Genomic DNA, 19,181 nt, shown 5'->3' with positions numbered 1-19,181 from the left:
CATCACGGCAAATTTTGACAAAAAAACTTTAGTGCTAACAAGTGGGTACGTTTTTCATGTATTATTAAATTTATTAATAATTAGTAACCCAAAATTCAAAACAAAAATACCCATTATCGGATTAAAAAATATATTACTGCATTTGGAAGTTAATTCACACACAACAAAGCAAATTTATAAGAGGTGTCACACAAAGTAAGTAAGTAACTAATATCGTGTACAATGGACTTCCCGGTTTGTGCTTGCACTTAACATGATGCTGAAAATATATATAATATATTTGTGCAAGTTCCTAAATCCGAAATAATACAATACGGCTAGTTGCGAAAAGGGCTGTATCCTATATTATGATTTGTTTTAAATGCATTTGATGATTATTAACTACAATAGATACAAATTGAAAGAGTTTTAAAGAACATGTAACAATAATAGACAGAGACTATACCCAGCGTTATTTATTTTATGATTTATTAGCCATTGTTAGAGTTTATTTTTTATTTTATGAAATGATTTATTCTCAAATTCAACGGGTAACATGTTATTTGGTATCGTATTAGAAATATATTTTTGGCATTTGGAATAATACAGTTAATATTTTGTTCGTGTCTCGTGATATTTTGTTGTTTTTTTTTGAGCAAATCTTTCCGCTGAGTTTATAAACAACTGTTTAATTTGTAATGCAGGGGCAATTATTGTTACAATAATTAAGTAGTGATTCAACTAACAAACAGTGCACCTTCATTCATATATTTATAGATTAATTTTCTATTTTTATTAGAGATGTGTTCAATATGTTCTTGTCATCTTAAATTTAAATCAATAGTGACCCCAAGATATTTAATTTTATTAGTTTTATTTATTTTAAGGGTACGATTGCAGTGAGGGCGATTTTGACAGTCACAGCTATGAACAGTTGCGACGGTAATAGTGGAGTCATTCGCTTCTATTATTGAGAAGCAAAAAAGCTTGACTTATCAACGTTCAGTGTAAAGAAATTTTTTTCATACCGACGTTTTATATGTTTCTCTACTAATGACTATCGCGGTGTCATCTGCCTCTTTGTTCCTTGGGTATTAATAATAAACAGAATAGCACATTAACGTATAAATTAAAGGGTATTTAGAATAGAACTTATATTTTTTCTTATTTAAGCTTGATTACCTATAATGAGAATGATAAGAATGATCGGCCAGTGATCAGATACTCCATTTGGTAATGTGCTTGATTGGGCGGTGAGTTTATAACGAAAAAATGATCTAAAGTTAAAGGTGTGTGTCTTGTTCGAAACTTTGTGCAACAAACCTTTAACTATAATATATATTAATCTATCTTTGATACCTCTAATTAAAATACCCATAAATTCGAGTACTTGAGACATTTTTCACACACCGTTTGTTCTCTTTTACTGTGTACATTGACAAGAACAATGTAAAAAATACGGACGAGCTACATAAGTAACTGCAACACGATACATGTACATACGACTACAATGCAATCCTATAAATCCACTAATGGAGATATTTGTACCTACATTTGTGCATTCATTTTCATTAAAGTTATATTTGTTGAACTGACTACCAAAACTAAACGGAAGTTATTTTATCCGATAAATATTTGGACTAATTCATAGGAGGTCTTATGAAAAGCGCATTTTCTCAAGTGTTCTTAAAATCAAAACACTCAATAGCAATGCAAACAATTCTCTAAATTTACGCAAAAATAGTATAAACATTAAACGATTTGCAACACATCAAAACACCGCGTCAACAAAATATGCGTCATAAATTTTGTATTTCTGTTTATTTCAAACGCGCAGAATATGGACTTTATGCGTCATTATCCAGATTCCATTCACTTTCTTCTTTGCATGCGAAGGGCGCCACGGTGCTTCATAATTCCTCGTATGTGAGTGTGAAAGATCTTTCCTTCCACAAGTACAAATACAAACACAAGCTCATCTTCAATGTTTTCTTCCCTCGAATGTCTTTATTTCATATATACTCAAATTGCTTTATCAATTGCTACATCGTGGTCTAGGTCTAGGTCTAGGAGGCCTAAAACAATCATAATTGGAACTTGTGTTGATTTCAATTAATTTAAAAAAACTGGTTAGTTTTTCTGTTGTCCAATAAAAAATAACTTATAAATAAATGAATGATGACCTAATAGGTTTTATTTTCTTCATAATTTGGCTACTAGAATGAAGGGAGTAAAGCGGCTATTGACAAAGATTTCTAGATATACAGAAACTTATGTCGATCAATCTCTTTTGGACCAGATAGTTTGTTGTCATGTAATTTAAAAAATTCTAATTGGTTGGTTAATGAATTCGTTGTTATATTTATTGTACAAATAAAATAACTGTAGTTCAACAATAATCAGCAAGCAAAATTTCCCTAGTTGCAGCACCAAATAAAAAAGTAATGAACAACATAAAAGAAAATGATGCACTTCCGTCTGGTGCCTGTGAAGATGTTGAGTATACCGTTAAACTGATAAAAATTGATGAAAGTGGCTTGTTGAACCATTCTGCAATAATGCATGGTAAACTTGTTGGATTGATATGGAAACAGAAAGCTTGTTTACTGTAAACGATGTATATCTGATTGCTTGTATAAATAGCACATGATTCTCAAAACACGTTTCCGAATCGTCCTTTCTTTCCGCAGGACAACTTTTTCATATATTGCTTCGAAACGAAACGAATTTCATAGACATAGATGTCAAATGTTAATAAAAACATAAATAAATTTCGGTCCAATATCCCGATATAATTTATATCGATTATAAATCATTGTTCTAACATTACTAATCCCGTCGATACCCTACCATAAACCAAGCAGTTTTCTTTTATTTATAAACATCGTCAAACATATGTCGCTATCATATTATCCAATAAACGTGGTAAATAAATGCAACTTTCTCATTAAACAAGTTCATTAGTTATTAAACCGATAACCAGTGCAGATCACAGCCGAAAAAACATTTGCTAATCCTACGCACTTTCACTCGTTAATTATCTCAGATGTGTTTTTGTTATTGTTTTCTTCGCGCGGAGATCTGTTACGTAAATCATCCACAAGATCGCGTAGTAACCGTTTTACACTGAAACCAAAAATTTGTTATTATTTGTATCGACCACATGTTTAGATGCTGTAACCTTTAGTCTATTTTATTCTATTCTAAATTAAGATAATTCTAGATTCTAGATTATTGTCTTATTTGTACCATGTTTAGGATTTTTTTGTTAAATAATCCTTTATTCAGTCACGTATTATAATTATATTGTTACTCACGATTATACGATCCCTAACAACTAGTTGTTCGGACGATGTACGAAATAATAAGAAAATATATTTATACTTATTTTAAATTGATTTTTTTATTTCACATAAATTACATAACAAATTATCAAAAACATACCGAATTTGCTGACAAATAAATATTCGAACGCATTTAAATCTTTTCTTTAAATCGAACATTAATAAGAAGTAACATCACTTTTCGCGGCAATAACAGCTTTTATGCGTTTTGGCATGGAATCTACCAAAGTCTTGCATTATTCGGGGGTGAAAGTGTTCCAAATTGCGGTGATTTTTGCCTTTAATGCTGGAACTGTACGCTGAGGATTGTTACGCAAAGTCTTTTTCATCCGATGCCATAAAGTTTTAATAATATTCAAGTCGGTGCTACTTGATGGCCACGATAAAACTTTCATATTATGATCCCCAAACGACTTTTTTGTTGTTTTCGCAGTATGGCAGGACGTTTTCTGCATTTACAGTACCATCAATGAACTCGTAGTTGCCAACCCCTTTACCACTCATACACTCCCATATCATAACGCCCTGGGGAAATTTTACCGTGCGCTTTAAACAATCTTTGTGAAAGGCTTCTGATTTTGCACGAATCACCCTTTTTCGAAAATCGCCTACACACAGATCAAATTTTGATTCGTTGCTGAAGATAACATTACTCCACGTTTCCGTTGTCCAGGATATTTTAGATTTTGCCCAATCCAAACGTTTTTTCTTCTGAACAGACGTTCATAATGGTTTTTCCTTTGCCTTTAACAAAAGTAGATCATAGAATATTAATAATTTTTATATTGAAACAGGAAAAATTGTAAATTAACCTCAAAAACTCAAACCAGACTTATGCATCCATTGTCTACAATATTCCCTGGAGACATTTAAGTTTGCCTCGTGATTCCATTGGGCTTGAATTAGTCGTAAGACGCTTCGCCTGCTAGTTTTGCAAATCTTGACCAGAATACGACGATCCCTTTCAGTGATTTTACAGGGTCGGCCTGAACTTTTACCACGAACGCTAGCACTAGCTGTCTCTCCATACTTTTTAATATCCCCGACTGTTGATTTTGCAATACTCAAGTCATTTGAAATTTTTTGCATTGATTTATCTCTGCAGTACTGACATATGATATTTTCTCGCACTTTTTTGTTTGTTGCAACACCACGCGTCATTTTCTTATCAACTATTAACAAACTTAAAAGATACAACCCGAACTGACATCTTATTTATCTAAGCACACTACATTTTACCATCAATGCATGGGTAGCATTGATTTCTTGGTCAATAAACATTCGCGTCCGAATATTTATTTGTCAGCAAATTTGGAATGTTTCCGTTATTTCGCTATGTAATTCATGCGAAATTAAAAATAATTCATTACGATAGCACTTTCTGTGCTAGGGTAATGTGCGTAAATTGATTATTCAATCGACAAAGCAAAAAAATAAATAAATAGATATAAAAATGTCTTTTTTATCATTTCTTACATCGTCCGAACATTTAGTTGTTAGGGCTCATACTATCTAGATATGAATTATAGTATATTATGCAACAAGTACGGTAAGCTGCATTTGACTCACGAGTTTGACACGAGCGGAGCGAGTGTTTAATAAACGAGTGACTTCAAAAGTACACCGAACGTGTTGCATACTATACTTTTTCTACGACCGTTAATTTTTGGGTACATTTTCGCAAAACAACACGAATACATTCAATGGCATGACCGTCAGAATTGACAAACGTCAGAATTCAAGGCGTGGGAAATATCTCCGAAAACATCCGATTGCTCCCAAACCTGTGCGGTAAAATCCCGGAAATGGCCGAAGAGATTCGGATCCGTGGGAAACCACACTAAAGTGATAAAGTGGCGCTTCCCGCACGTTAGATCGGGGTGTAATTAGGGAGTAGAAAAAGGTAATTTTATAAACAATGCATTAATGGTACCGAAAGTATTTTAAATGAATTATCTAATAATAATTTAATATAATACGTTCGAAAATTGCAAGAATTGAGTTAAACGTATTATTTCATTACATAAATATTTTTTAACTTTTAAACAAAAATATTATAAAAAGTCTCATTTTTCACAATATTAGGGAGCAGGTTGTATGTCTTTGAAGCCGCACTTATTGGATTTTGCAATTCTTTATTTGTTCTGGTCTTCCGTAACTGTATGTCAGTGTCTGAGTGTATTGCAATGATATGGGTTATTTTTTTGTTGCTTTTAGTTTTGTTCCGTTGTATTTTAAATATAAGTTTAAATTGTTCAAATTTTAATATTATTTCAATGGGATTAATTTGAAGTAAATGATACAACGTTTTAGTGTGCATTTTGTAATCTAAATTAATTAGAGTTTTGAGGATTTTACTTTGTGTCCTTTTTCATTTATTCAAATTTGTTTTATTACATGTTCCCAGACTGCAATAAGATATCTTATAATCGATAAGAAACTCGCATTATAAATTTTATGTCTTGCAATTTCACTTAAAAAATAGTTACATCTGTATAATGCTGCAAGTAAGGGAACTATTTTGTTCTTTATGTGAATAATGTGACCATTCCATTTTAGCTGCTCCAAAGTTAAACTATTTATTACAGTTATTATTATTATTTATAATTATTATATTACCGTTATTATTTTTTTATTTTTTCGTTTAAATAAAATGTATTTACTTTTTCCAATGTTTATTTTTAATTTGATATTTAATGGCCAGTTGTAGTATCCTCTTAAGTCATTGTTACTTTATTTACCAATACTTCTGAATTTTTTGATGTATTAATTAAGACCGCATGATCTGCAAATGTATAATATTGCCCAATCCAATCCAGACAAGCGCAGACCCAAGACATACAATTTTTACAAGAGGGGTCCAAGGACGGAACCCTGAGGGACCCCCGCATTAATATCCTTAACCCTGCCACTGCAGTCTTTCAGAGTTACGTATTGTCTACGGTTGGTTAATTATGTTCATTTGTTCATTGTTCATTATGTTCATTTGTTCAATCTTATCGATAAGCAAAGCATGATGATGTACAACATCGAAGTCTTTTCTTAAGTCCATGAATACAACCAAAATCACCCTTCCCTGATTAAGACTTTTTGATATTAAGTTCACATAGTGGCATTTAGTGTGCCACTATTTGTTGTAAATCCGTACTGAAACGGGTCAAAAATAACGTGGCTTTCTAGAAAACACGTCACTCTTTCAAAACAGTTTCGATTATTTTTGAGAAATTAATTGATTAAAAGTTGTATCCTAGTGTTCGCCTTCTATTTTGCAAAAAGTAAAAACAGCATCGAAGTATGGTAATGAATTGAAATTATCAATTTTTGATGTCGTTTTTTATTGTAAAAATAAGTCTACATATATATTGCAGAAATATTTAAAACGCAAAGATATTTTTAGAAAGGCAGAAAGATGTTACCAGTAATCATATGTGCATAATAAAGCTACTTCGTCTTTTAGATTATTTGTAATGCAAATCGAAGTTCCACAAATATCACAAATTATGGATCAAAACATAAGGACATTATCATTTTCTTGGCTAGTCGTGGAATAAATATGCGCGACAAAGCAACTATTGTTTGTTGCATTTTACTTTTGATATTTCGGATTTTTTGGTTCCACACTGCATGTTCTTGAACTTGAAATATTTTTAAGTTTACACTTAACTCTTGTGCATTGTACATATGTTTATCGAGTGTGTTAGTGATACTATGATATCGTATTTATTATAAATTGGTGTTACGTCGTTGTGACTCACACACAGTAAAAATCCAGGAAAATAATATTTCGAGAGGGCACCAGTGTGGTTCGATCATTATATTTATATTGATAACGCTGTTGTCACTAGGAGAAAGAATATGTGAAAATAATTTTTGAAAAAACTCATACACAGGTTTGAAACACCATGCAAAGCTTATTTTAAATTCTACCAATTGTTAAATTTCGCAAAGATTTCTCTACAATATTCTATGTACAATTTCCATAATCACGGATAAATTTTGACAAAAGAAACAAAAATAAAGCTAAAATTGAGAAAGCAGGGTATCTTTTTTTCAAATTGAGACTTATAATCTCAAATCAACGTAATGTAATCGTTGTTAATTAAACATTTTGCTATGGCAAATAGTACACCACGCATGCCCTAGAGCTTTTAGAAGAAATTGATAATAATTACACTTATTACTTAAAGTAAAAAGCCAAAAATAATGGGAATAGCTAAAGGCACTACACGGTTAAATACAACATACAAAATTCTTACCCGTTAATAATCTATTCTTTCGTCATTCTTGCAGCCTGAATAAGTCTTTTTTTTTATTACTTAATTGCGTTACTTTTGTAACTATAGAAATTGTATAAAGAAAAAATGTAATAAAATATTTTGATTAGCAGCCTATGGGAACTTCAATTTTTTTTCGAAAATTTTGAAAACAGTGCAGTACAGTGAGGAAGATACCAAATTAATTATTAATACTATCAGAGATAATAAGAATATAATTTTAATGAGAAATAATACATCACATTTTCTATATCCACAAAATAAACAATTGAAAATTCTTCCTAAAACTCTTAAGTCGTGGGGAATCACATATCATACGTTTACGTTTAAATTTTCTGAGATGTTTTTTATTTAAAAGCACTTAATTATGTTAAAATTAAGAATGTCTGCCTTAAATCCTCATCTTGGAAATGATAAAAATGGACCTGCAAAATTGTGTAAGACGTTAGAGCTATTTGTTTCTTACACTTACTTGTTAGTAAATTTCCTTTATCTCTATTTCTTGTATTGCAAGAATGACTTATATTTTGTAGTTCGGTTTTGTGTTTAAAAATATTTAAAACCGTTGTTTTAAAAAATAACTGCCTTACCGTAAAACATTTCAATTCCCCAAACAGTTGTACAGAAGATTAATTTTTAGTTTTTTGGAAAATTATTTTTACGGAATATTTGTGTATAATTTGCAATATCAAGTACTCTTCTCCATCTCAAAATACCATATTATAAACGTGACTCCACTAATGCATATTAGAGTGTTAACGTTTTGTGTTTATTTAAAATGTTTCCAAAAGATTTGAATTTGTAAATCAGTTACCTTAGGTTGTTTAGGTTGTAAATGTTTATTCCATTTCAATTGCGCATTAATTTTTATTGCTAAGTATTTTATTTTTTCTGTCGACTGGTCGTTGTTTATTGTTTGTACATCCAAAGTGTTAAAATTTGGCAAACCCTGTTTATTGCACGAAAATGTCATAAAAAATGTTTTTTCTTCATTTTGTTTCCAGTTTATTTTCCAGTTTGATTTTAAGATTATCGCAAGAATCATCTTCGTATAGGAAAACTTGGTCGTCGGTAAAACCAAGAATGGTGTGGTATTTATGTGAAGAAAAAATAATATTGGTCCTAAAACAGCTCCCTGGCGGACGCCATAGGAAATTAAAAAAAAACTATAAGTATCATTAACTTTTGTTTTCTGTATTCGTTCCGTGAGATAAGTTTTAAATAGTTTCCATGCTATTCCGCGTACCCCAGATTCCTGCAAGACCTCCAACATCAGTTTATGCTCAACTGTGTCAAAGACCATCGAGACTAAAGATCGAGAAACACTGCAACAAGTTTTTTATTGCCATTAGAGCTGTAAATTTGTGAAGTTAAAGAGGCTATTGTGTTTTCTGTAGACCTACCTTGCCGGAATCTATATTGATTTTTATTTAACATTTTGTTTTCTTCTAGGAACTGGACTAAACTCTCTTTAAGGGCTTCTCAAAATTTTTTAATAGGTTACTTATTACTGGTACTGGCCGATAGATTTGTGGGAGGTTTTGGTCGCCTTCTTTAAATAGAGATTTTAAATTCTTCATGGCGGTTTTCTGTTGCACAAAATTTTGTTTACTAAGTAAGTTTACTAATTTCTGTTCTGATGTTATCACAATCTGGTGATTTTTTTAATTTCAGCGATTCTATTAGTTTATATTATTTCTTCTGGTGATTTTTTCTAATTGAAATTGTTTTGTTGCTTTTAGTTTATTAAATTTATATTACTGTGGGTTTCTAATATTTTTTGCAAGTTTTTCCCCACGTTTGAGAAATAGTTTTTAAAAGTTTCTGAAATTTGAATTGAATTGATTTTTTTATTTATATTGCTTTGTTTGCTCTATTTTTGTTATTTATTGTATTTACTTTATTTCAGAGAGCTTTAGCGTTTCCTCCATTTTTTGTTGATAATAATCACTTTTTGTTCTGTGTATTGTCTGTTTTGTACAAATTGGATTTGCCATGAAATTTTTAAAAGCTCGTTTTCGTTTTTTACTGAATTTTTCGTTTCTTGAATCATTTTACACTTTATTTTGATTTAATTTTATTGAAGATGCCATATAAACAAAGTACCGGGTACCAGGCCTACGATACGACAATATTTAAACAAAATGGCTTTAAAAATCTTTTTTTTTTTATTTTTCTAGTGTTGAAACAAATTGAAATAAATATTGTGTCAGCCAAATTGCATACTGGATATTAGGAAACTCCTATTGCTAAGAAATAATAATATGGTTACAGTGTTACAGTGTTAAAAGAGACGTTTTAGAAAAATGTGCATTGTAAAAAGATGAAAACATTTCCAAAGAACCTTTTTACATAGAATGTGTAATATTTTCAAAATAATTAGTTATCAATCAATGAGACACAATGCCGATTAATTATGTTGACAAAACGGATATGATAGTTTGGGAGAATAGATAAGTAAATAGCAAAAAACTAACTTGCAATTAATTAATAATGTATGTAAAAATAATCAGATGAAAATTAGCATAATATCAGTTTTTGTATTAATACCACTGCGTATAATTCTAGAACTACGTGGTGCTACGTAGTTTTATGATAATATTATAAATTTTAGTATTTGATAGTTTCCCCAACAGATTTAATTCTAATATAATTTTTTGCCTAAAATTTTGTTTGCTATTATCTCTGAAACGGCGACAGAGTTATATTTTCTACCTATTATTATTTTTTGCGAACATTTTTTTAAATATTCTACTTTTAGTTGACTTTATATATTTCCATTAGATTATTTTGTGACATTACCCTGTTCAGTTATAAAATTAAGTGTAACTGAAACTAAATGTTATGGTATTATCTCTGAAATAGCTAATATATCCATTTTAAAGTTTTAACGTCGGTAAATATGCATGTAAAATAGAACATCCTATTTAAGTTAAATAAAAATCAAAAAAACTTTGTTTTTTTACATTTTTTATTGTGTGATAAGGGAATAGAAGACCTTATTGAATACTACCCGTTGCTCCTGGTCGTATTATAATCGATAAAATTTTATATTTTTAAAACATGAACAAAACCTAGACAGTCAACAACCTGTGACAATTGCTACAAACAATATTATAATTATATCGCCCGAGGTGATTTATGCCCGCTCTGATATAAATTAAAAGTGGTTGTTATCTTCTGCGTTCAATCGAAGACGTGCGATTAAATATGCGATTTATTTTGTTACAAAAATTGCACGTTCACCACGAATTTTTTAGTTTTTAAAATGTATGGAAAGGTTTTAAACAAATTCGAAAATTTCAATCGCGTACAAATTATTGATAAACTGGTTGTCAATCTACTGGAAAATCCACATAATAAATTCCTCATCTAAGAGAACTTCGTCTTCATATAGAAACGGCAGTAATTTTTTTCTTCGGATATTATTCAGTTTGGACCGAAAGGATCAAGTTATGGATTACGGAAGGACATTGACTTCAATTCATCTGCTAAAATATTTTTATTAGCCAGAAACACGTTCGAAAGTAATTGCAACTTGGGGTGAAAAAGCTTATAACTAAAGGTAGCAAGGGAACATATTTGAAAATATTTTAGAATTTCTAGAATGGCCGCATTCTTGAATTAAGGTTATTTCTCACACAAACGGGATTTAAAATTATAGAATAGAATATGATAACGCCCCCTAGCGGCAATCCTAGAAACTTAAAAATAAATTCCATCATCTTTTCATTACGGCTTCAGTCATAAGTTTTTTCACTCCAAGTCGCAAGAAGGCACACCTACAAAAAAATATTTTTTATTTGAAGAACTAAGGTTCTTTAATTCTAAGGGAAATTTATTATAAAAACTAGAAGACAATAATAAAAGTTGAATGCTTAGGTATATGAAGAACTTAACAATAGTGGTACAGGGCCAATAGCACACGATAAAGTAGTCAAATATATTGCGTTCTATTCAAAAAGCAAAGAAAAATTAGTTTATAATTCGTGAATTTGTCAATTTATTAGAAACCTCAATTAAATTACGCTTTACTAAATGTTTACTAGTACGTTTGACTATATTAAGCTCCTTTTTAAATGTTATAATGGCAGCATATTAAAATGCAGGAAAGGAATCGATAATAGCAAAAATGTTTTTTTAATATTTATTATTTTTAAATTTAAAACCCCTAACTGCAACATAATAACATTTTCTTGAGATATTGTAATATGCAAAAACAGATAATGCGATCTGTGTAACACGTTAGCGGGGTTTATTTTTATTTGATTTAAATTCGTCATTAGTCATTTACACTATTAAGATTTAGATTTTTTTTTAGATTAGAATAGTTTAGGAATTTACACAGCTGGTATGGATAATAAAATGCGGTGTCATTTTTTGAAAATATCCACAAATAACCTCCAACGTCAGCATATAGCAATACTGATACATCACTACAAAACCGGGATCACTGCTTTATTTTACTTCTCTTTCACAATCATTTTATCATCAAAATAAACCTAATCTTGTATCTGCGAAAGATTGATAACGGCTATTTCTCGCACCAAATAAGTAAACAACAAAATTGGTTACCGAGTCAAATAAATAAACATGCGACCGTAGTTGAGGTAGGTTAGAAATTCCCTACATACACGCGAATGTGTAGATCTATGACATAGTTTGGACTGGCAAGTGGGTTATTGGCAAAGTTTACAGAATATATTTTTGTGTAAACTTTTTTGAGAAAGAAAGAAAGAAAAGATCTCACGAAAGGTCCAACTGCGCCGAAAATTTAAAAAATGTAGATAACAACCAATTTATCGAGATTAAGTTTTTGGGGCAAATGTCGTAAGGCACCATTTTATTTCATCATCGAACAGACAGCCGATACTAAGTTCAAATATTTTAAACGCTTTAGCCACTTCAACCGGTGTTGTATTGTATTTGTACGAATTTTGAAAACCCAATAACCTTGAACGAATCTGCTTATCGCCTACTTTATCATCAGCCACGATACAAATGTTTGATGATTCAAATAAAACATTGCTTCACTGACAAAAACTAAATTCTTATTACACTATGAATATCGGCGGTATTTCGGTAGCGGATGTGTGTACATTAAAATACCACTTCCTCCATGAATTCCCTCAAGAAATGCCACTACATAATACATAATACCATTTAAATTAATACGTTCGCTAACATCGCAATGAACTTGCTTCTATTAAATCAATAACGGTAAGTATAAAAGAAAACTTTTATAACGTTCTATTTATTAATCTGGATTTTGAGGACAATAACAAAAATAACATCAACAAGGTAAAATAATATCATAGATCACATTAAAAATAGGTTCAATTGAAACAAAATTTAAATCTTTTTTTTGTATTAAGACCTTAAAAAGTATAAAAATATCTATATTATATGTATGTTTATATTTTTACGAGATACTTCCACAATTTTCTTAAATGATCTAAAATAACGCTATATATTGACTAATAACTATTACCAATAATTAAGATTAATTCATATAACTGTGTGCACTAAATTAAGGCTATGAAATCCCATTACCTCCCAATTAACACTCGTCATTCTCAATTAAAGTTTAAGGTGCTGTACGTGCTAATAGGTAAATAAAAAAAATCAAAGGTAAACAAAATTGCTCAACATCGACGGCCCTATTTGTACTTGTTCTATATTCAATAACTACTGGCGCACATTGTCAATTAAGGATATAATTATGGGTCCAATATTTTTTGATACTTCAGTCAAAAATTTATAAAAAAAAGTAAAACCGGTTCTAGGAATTTTGCTTTTATTTTTGTTCACGGGTTCGTAACTCCAAAAACATCATTAAAACAAAAATTCCCCAAATAGAAAAAAAAGACATAACTTTTCTAGAAGAATGCATGTATAAGATTCAGGATCATTTTTTAAAATTATTTTATTTTATTACTCCATTTAGCGTCATTTCACAGCAACAAAAATAATTTATGGCTTTTTATTTTGACTTATTTACTTATTTTACTTATTTTCTAGATAATTTTAATACCTTTTTGGATACGACTCACAGTGACCCTTAAATGAAAACCCTGATTATATAGCCTCTTGACGAAACTGTAGATGTAGGTCAGATTTTTTAATATAATCCAATTATTTAATTTAATTTTAATTAAAATATTGGTTTCTTTTGTTAATTCATTTTTATGATTTTTTCCCGAAAATTAATATAGCCTGGCAATTACAGCTGCATTTGGCAAGCGACATCTTGACTTTTGGACAAACCCTACGCCAAAAAATAATGACGACCTGCATGCCAATTGTCACTGCCAATAGTCACAAGACAGAGACGGTTTAATAAGTAGAGGAATTATTAAACAAGAAGCTTTAAAAAAACCTGTCTACTTAAACAATAGTGAATAAGATATGATAAGAAGGAAAATATATTCCTTTTATCACAACCAGATTGTTCAAATGTGAGAGCAGAAAATTTGAAAAAAATGTTATTAATAATATACCTGAGCTGGAGAAATGCAGTATCGCACATGCAAAATAATATATCATAATTTATTATTATTATTATTTATTATTATATTTATATTATTATTTTATTATATATATTTATTTTTTATTACTATATTTATAACTTTAATTCTAATGACAGTGACATCGTATTTTCTGTTAGGACAAATTTGATATTATCATACTTAAATAAACATAATATTTAATTTTTATATTGTTAAAACACCTTAAAAGTCCGTCCCTGATGCTACAATACCTACTGCTCATGTGTTTTATTGCCCTTGGCAGGTTATTTCGTCAAAAGCCAATATATACTTTGAAACAGACCGTACCTTAGTCGCATCGCTGTCCGGTTCAAGAAATACGTGTGCAAAAGGCGCAACAACATTAATCAATTAGTTTTTCATTAACCTATTCTGGCACAGTGATATTTTCGACATCTGAAAGTATCCGATTGATCTTACCGCTTAAGTTTCCTGACGTCAGACGCACAACCGGAAAATGAAACGATGGCACCGATACACTCACTCCTGCAACTTGACAACCACTAAAGATGGCTTAATCTCAACACGCATTTTCTTGCTGGAAAATCATTGAACGACTAATTGGCCTTTGTTACTGGTATCAGTACGCACGGCATTGGCTACGATTCTGAATGTTTAAGTGGAGACGATAACAAAAAGGTCGTATTTGCAAGCGTCGTTATTAATAGAGTTTATGGCCGTATTTTGCAAGCGCGTGCTTTCGCTTTGTTTCGACTTTCCTACAGCACGTATGGCGGCGAAATATTTTTCAATAGGGGCCCTTCAATACTGTGTTACTTCAAAATCCTTCGAAACATTTTCTGAGACAAAAAAGAATCAAATTATTGGAGCTTTGCTTTATTGAATGCATCTGTAACAGCATTTATTTAGATAATCAAAATTCAACTATTCTTTGAACTTTCGGTTTTTTAGTTCACATGTGCTCACAATATTTTATCGCAGAATATTGAGTATCTATTTGAATGTCTAATGACGTCAAATAAATCATATGGTTGTTTTTTTTTTCGCGATTACCTGGAAATGAAAATGCCCTACTAATAGCACGAAAAGCCATTTTTAACCATTCCCTTATTTTTAAATTTTCGACATTTCCGAAAACGTTCGAACACTCTCCTTGGAGCTGTGTGCAGAACCAATATATACAATGTTTCTGCTTTTCAGAGTATTTAATGATCACCGATTGAATATTGTTAACTCCACTGAATTATAAAAATCTCCATTTTTTGTTTTTTTAAGGTCAATGAAAACTGAAGATAAGTGATTGAGACATTCGCATTCCAAACAAGTTTGAGGTCGGGTAATAAGGAACACTTTGTACAGTTTGGAATGTAATTTTGCAGGACATAGTTTATAAAAACAAATGATGTACAGAGTGTTTAAGGAAATCCAGTATTTGTACCATTCTGTGGAAATTTCCAATAACACTATTGAGATCTCACAGACACTGAGTTCTTAAGCACAGACTCACTGAGGAGGTCAACTTGCGCAAATGCGCAGTTTTTAGCATGGTTTAGGTATATTTCTAGAGTGGAAATGGCAATAAAAAAAAACAACCGCCAGATAATAAAACCAATAGAAGATTGGCTACTTAAAAGAAATAATTACCTAAGAGTGGAAGAGGAAATTTCCTTGAAATTATTAAAATTAGTTGCTTCTTTAATACAAAACTAAAATACATGCATGGTAGAACAAATGAGGATTTAAAGTTGTCTACAATAATATTATCACTTTTTCTTTATCTGCTTTCTGCTATTAATAGACTGGCCCAATAAAGAGAACTGAACACGCACACACACTCTCAGGATTGTTGATTTTGTGCACGCCAGATTTCAAGTAGGACTTGATCACACTCAGGACAGGCCATTGGGTCTGCACAGAAATCTGATTTGCCCAGTCAGCCTGTATAAAGTCCGTCTGTGGAAACGTCAAGGTATCGAAGTTGTAAATTAATCACTAATTGAAAGTATGGATCATCGATTATATTATTAAATTATTATTAATAACCGTCTTTGTGCTGTGAATGCCCGAATTATTTCATTTCGTTTGAGTTATTGGTCCAACGATTTTTTCACATTGAAAATACCATTATTCGCTAAAATTATTCACCACGTAGTAGAGTAAGTAAAACGTTTTTGATTTCTAGAAAATATAAAGCAATTCTTAGTAGGATGATGACTGTCACAATTGTATATCGAAAAACAATAAAACGCAGACATCGTGTGGAAACATCTATTGTAGTTGTAACCGTTCCTTGTGTTCCGGGGCGTGATGTAAAGTGTAACGCAAACATGACCTCGTTTTGAAGCTTTTGTTTTTTTTTGTTAATATTAAAGAACGCTTCCGGAAGAACTAAATATTGAGTTATCGACGGTGACCTGACATTTTGCTTTATTAATTTTTAATGCGGGCCATGGCAATTCTGTGTTTTTCAGATAAAGAGTTATTCGGAAACAAAAGAATTTTACGTACGCTGCTCTTGACCTAAATTTGAAGACTAAACTGCTAACAAATAATCAACGGTTTCGTAAAGGAATGTGTTTCTCAAATTTTTGTACATCGTCTATAGGCCGACAGGTATATTTAAAACGCAGAACAGAGAAAAATGTTGAACGGGGCATGGTGTATAATACTTCAAAAATAGACTCCTCGATTTATATTACGGTGATAAAAAAAAATTAAAATGAAATGAAGAAGCCAGTCTTAATTTTTAGATCTGCAAGATTAAATAGAATTAATAGTTCCATACTTGAAAGAAGAATAAGATATTGAAAAGGTTTTAAGATAAGAATGTAGAACAAATGACAGTTATATGATTACGTCCAACAAGATGAACGACATGAATTACTAAATAATGTCGTAGTCGAGGAGGAAATAAAAAAAAGTCTTAAATAATATTACTTGGGAAACGCGATGTAAAATGCATTAAAAATGTATGATGTAGAAAAAAAATCATTACACCTTAATATAAATTTCAAAAAAAGTTAAAAAAAAATCATACTACTTTTCCTCGTTTCTAGGCTGATCACCCTTTGACAGATTGTCTATCTATGTATGATGCTTAGCTAGATAGTAGGGCGTAATCTGCCTTTCCTTTTGTCTATTTTGCGGTATTTAAATCCCATTTTACAGACAACTCTATGGAGGGTGGCACGGCTTATATTTATATTGGTTTCATCTTCTTTTAGCTTCTTTTTCAGTTATCCAGGTAGGAACAAGATAAAGACGATATATTTTCCTTCTTATTAGGTCACTATTGTCTATACGGTGAGTTTGAAAATCACTACGTTTATTCCTTTTTTTTTAATGCTCCACTGTTAATAATATCCCTGATAGATGATATTGTCGTTTTTGTAAGTATACAGGTTTCTTTTAAAGCTTCTTGTTGAATAAGTCCTCTACTCATTAAAATTTCATACACATTTGTCACAACCTGTTTTGCATCAAGCTACAAATAATTTCGACTTGACATTATTACATTCTCGTAAAATAACTTTTCCGAAACACACGATGATTCAACACTGCCACAAATGGTCAGCACTTAGAAAAAAAGAATATGCCACTCAAGTAAGAATAAATTTACTTTTTACAAAACTTCTGGATTCCTCCTGCGTCGGTTTTTGCTGAGTGGAACTTGCTGATGTTTCGCCAATCATCTTGTTGACTTTTTCATATGCATACCGAGTATTGATATTAAAGTTTCAAAAATATAAATGAGATTTCGAAATTAATGCAAACAACAGACATGGTCGACTTTATGATGAGGTATCAGCACATAAATATATACACTTGACACTAAAAATATTCATGCATAATTTCATAAATAATATTATAACAAACGAAGTCGCAAACAATGGCATGAAAGATTCAATTACGGTTGGCATTGTAAGATAGCATTGAGCTGAAATTTTTACGTTCGATAACAATAAGAAAAAAACGACAAATTATTGTTAAAAGTCGTTTTAAATTTTTTAAGGCATGACCTCTGTGGGCTTCATAAATATTACAAAACCAAGTTCTTAAAAAAGTTAACAAAAATTAGTCATTTACAAGCTGACTTAGTTATCGAAACAATGAAGGTCATTATTTTTACTTGATTATTTAGAATTTGTCCAGTTGGCGAACATAAATATAGAATGGATAAAAATTATGGATTGTGCACATTTATTAATACAAGACATACGACAGAATTTTCTTAATTGTTGTAGGCATTATTGGCCTCTAAAATGGCAAGCGTTACTTCCTACTTGGTTTAGAGGACAATATCACAGTTCGATGCACTTGTAAGGTTAATATTAGAATACATTTCAACTCGAGGAACATCCGAGATGTTAATAATTTAGAGGACGTATTATATAATATAGAATTCGGATGGCAACACGAGATTTCAGAACCTGTATTACAATCGTTAATTAGCTATTAAAAAATGCAAGGTAATGTTGCCTGTTTCACATTTGACTGACTATGTGAATGCGCTCTATGGACTAATTCACATCTCAATCTCAAATTTTGCTAAAAATTTAATCTTGCAGATCATTCATTTTCTTGATATATCGGAAACAGAATTAATTAAATACTTACATAGATGGACACATGAAAGATAAATTACAAATAAAACGTGTATTTAAAAAAATACCTGGGTTGCTGCCTAAATTTATATTTCTAGCAAAAGATCAAGGTGACTTTATCTCTTTTTAGTACAGTCGAACCTATCATATGGGATTCTAAGATGGGGTGGAGTAGATTGTTCACATTTAAAGGCACTGCGCAAAAATGGCTCTTGAAAACATATGATAAAAAAAGAAAATATTTTTCCAATAAGTAGAAATGTTGAAACAGAGAATAAACAATTATCCAACAAGAAGGAATATCAACTTAGAATTTAGCTGAAATATATGCAAAAGTTTCACTTTTTTATAAAACTGTGTAGTTAAAGAGACTACGGAAATGAAGATTCTCCGCCGCATCTCAGGAAAAACACTGCTAGACAGAGAAAGAAACGAAAACATCAGGCAATCGTGCGGAGTGGACAACGTGAA

At 30.9% G+C, this 19,181-nt stretch overlaps 1 protein-coding gene across 1 annotated transcript in view; it reads right to left on the bottom strand.

Moving 5' to 3' along the window:
- LOC132699144 (transducin beta-like protein 2) overlaps positions 1 to 14,675 on the bottom strand; it is a 58,980-nt gene extending 44,305 nt beyond the window's left edge. The window contains exon 1 of the mRNA XM_060665681.1: positions 14,566 to 14,675. The gene's annotated coding sequence lies outside the window, so the exon portion shown is untranslated. The remainder of the gene's footprint in view (positions 1 to 14,565) is intronic.
- Positions 14,676 to 19,181: the final 4,506 nt, after the last annotated feature.

Source organism: Cylas formicarius, unplaced genomic scaffold (genome assembly GCF_029955315.1).
Source record: "Cylas formicarius isolate icCylForm1 unplaced genomic scaffold, icCylForm1.1 PGA_scaffold_3__17_contigs__length_32017465, whole genome shotgun sequence".
Classification (NCBI taxonomy): domain Eukaryota; kingdom Metazoa; phylum Arthropoda; class Insecta; order Coleoptera; family Brentidae; genus Cylas; species Cylas formicarius.
This window is presented reverse-complemented; position numbering and strand designations above follow the sequence as displayed.